Genomic DNA, 2,572 nt, shown 5'->3' with positions numbered 1-2,572 from the left:
CGCTTGTGGTATTCGCAGGCATGGTTCCAAAATGCTGTGAAGGTCTCCTAGTAAGCAAAATTAACAACAACGACGCAAGAAGTTTTTGCTTCTCGCCGATGGTATACGAGTATACGAGTTGTGACAGCTAGGCATGATAGGCAATATGATTCTCTGCTCTAATATAGAATGCGTTTGAACTTTCAAATCGTTAACCAATCACAGTAGTTTATGTTCTGCACTGCAATTGGTCAAAAAGAATGACAATTATGAAGTGATATTGAAATATACAGGTGGCAGAATTTATTAATCTTACAGAGGTGGTCGGCTTTTTTAGGGGTGTCGGCTTTTTCCGGGGTTCACTGTACAGGGATCGAATCGTCTACCTTGGGAGCATATGTGCATAATGATTGGTTGATGAACTTCCGACTTCGGGAGGTTTTCCAACCGCCATTCAATAATAATTTTCACCGTTGTGAATTCATATTTTGAGGTGTATTAATTTATAAAACTCAAACGCGCGCAAATCTTGAGCCTAACCGATTGAAATGCAACATTTCCTTTCAATTTAGAGTAACGCCAGTGACTGGTACGATGGACAGTTAAGCGTTTGACGCGGTGGTTAGTTCGACGACATCCAAGATGAGGGGGCCAGGGTTCGAGCCCCGGTCAATGTCAAATCTTTTCGTAAGATTATTTTCAATTAACAATTTCAATCTTCAAAATTATATTGGAGAACAAAAGATCAATTAAAATTCACGTGGAATAAATTCTGTCGTCCGTTGGTGGGCAGGCATCGGAATGGCCTGCGTGAAGCTTCGACGAACTTCTTCAGTAGAAACTCGATCCCATGCCAAGATTGCACGGCGAATCATTGCAATGCGCTTCTGAGCAGCGGTTGGTGATTCGTAAACTTCGCCATCATCACCTTCAATAATCTCTTCAGCTAACCATTCATCTCGTAGGTATCTCTTGAAAGGAGCCATGACCCCCACTTCCAAGGGTTAGCAGACAGCAGTTATGTTCGCAGGTACGGAACATAGGGCGCTTCCCAACTCTTCTTCCACGAGCTTGTAGGACTCGTCCGTCATGTGCGACTCGAAGTTGTCAAGCAAGACAACACAGGAGCCATCGATCGTAGTATCCAAGAGGTCCCGAGGGTAGGAACGCCACACGTCATTGTCCATCCACGCTTTTTCTCGAACTGCGTAGAAGTGACCACGGGGGTACGTTGGTACTTCATTTGTTGCGATACGTCCAGTCGGGGATCCACGCACGACAAACAGAATCGGCAGTTTGGTGCCATCAGCCTTGACGGTAAGGACCGCAGTCATCCGCAGAGAGTGCTTCTCGCCGGTCGCGATCTTAGCGTTGCCTCCTCGCACCGCCCAGATATACTTCGGTGGCATGTCGTAGTAGAACCCGGTCTCATCAACGTTGTAGGTGCAGTCAGGTCCAATTCAATGCCATTTGCGGTGATACTCTTCAGCGAATTCATGCTGCTTCGATTTAAAGTCGCATTGCTTGTGCTTGCTCTTTCCAGCCTTTTGACGAAAAAACCAATGGCGTTTGCAGAAGCGTTGAAGGAGGCGCAGCAGTCCTTGATATCTGGTGCCCGGCTTTTTGTATGCGATGTACGCTCGGAGCCACTCAGCTTGGTTGCGTTTTAATCCAATTGGTTATAGATGCCATCATTAACGCTCCTTCTTGGACTCGCAAGTCGTTGATATGTATGTCTCGAGTCCAGCTGGATCAGGAAACATCTCTGTGCGGTCACCGGGCTCGGTTTTCGTTCGCTTTTTGTTGCCTTCGTAGGCAAGAATGTCCCAACGGTTGTTTGCCCACATCCGTATCGTTCGACGTGCTATGTCGAGCTTCATGGCGACTTTTTTTGTCACTCATTTATTCAAGGGGGTCTTGAGCCTCTAGTCTCGTCGAGATGTTGTAGGAGAGCTTTTGAACCGACCTCATGTGAAAACGAAAGTGGCGTCAATACTATTAGTGACGAATTTTAATATATTAGCTCGCGTGGGAAAAAATTCTTTTAGCCAATCGTATTGCTCTAAAAAGATTCTATGATTTGATTGGTTAAAATAGAAGTTATCTTTCAGGAAAATTGGATAGGCGCACCATTCTTTCGTTCCTTGTAATCCTTCGTAACGTGAGCAACTGTTTCCGGCCGAACCGGAATGTTACCTACACGTGCCATGAATGTGTGTTGCTGATGGGCAAAACGGTAATGTTTTGCCCCTGGCATTTTGGTTTGCCGTGGTCAGTAATTTCGGTAATGCGCGATTGTGATCCTATTGGATTGTCATCGAGGTCGCCGTTGTGAGCACGGCAAGCCGTCGGTCACGATCACCCGCGCAAGACAACAAAGAATTCTTTAGCAGTCTTTTGAACAAGCTAGCACTTTGGACGATGGACCTTCCCGTTGGCGGAGGTGGGCATGGAGCTCAATTGCAGCCCACGTGGGGACTCACCCAGCCCGCCCTCGAGATCGAATCGCTCTGATAGCCCGGTGGCCGGCGCGAGGGGTACTTGCCTAACTGTTAACCGTGGAGCGAGGAACCACTCGCCGGTGCTACGGTTG

The sequence above is a fragment of the Aphanomyces invadans genome (assembly GCF_000520115.1).
Source record: "Aphanomyces invadans strain NJM9701 unplaced genomic scaffold supercont1.15, whole genome shotgun sequence".
Classification (NCBI taxonomy): domain Eukaryota; phylum Oomycota; class Saprolegniomycetes; order Saprolegniales; family Verrucalvaceae; genus Aphanomyces; species Aphanomyces invadans.
This window is presented reverse-complemented; position numbering follows the sequence as displayed.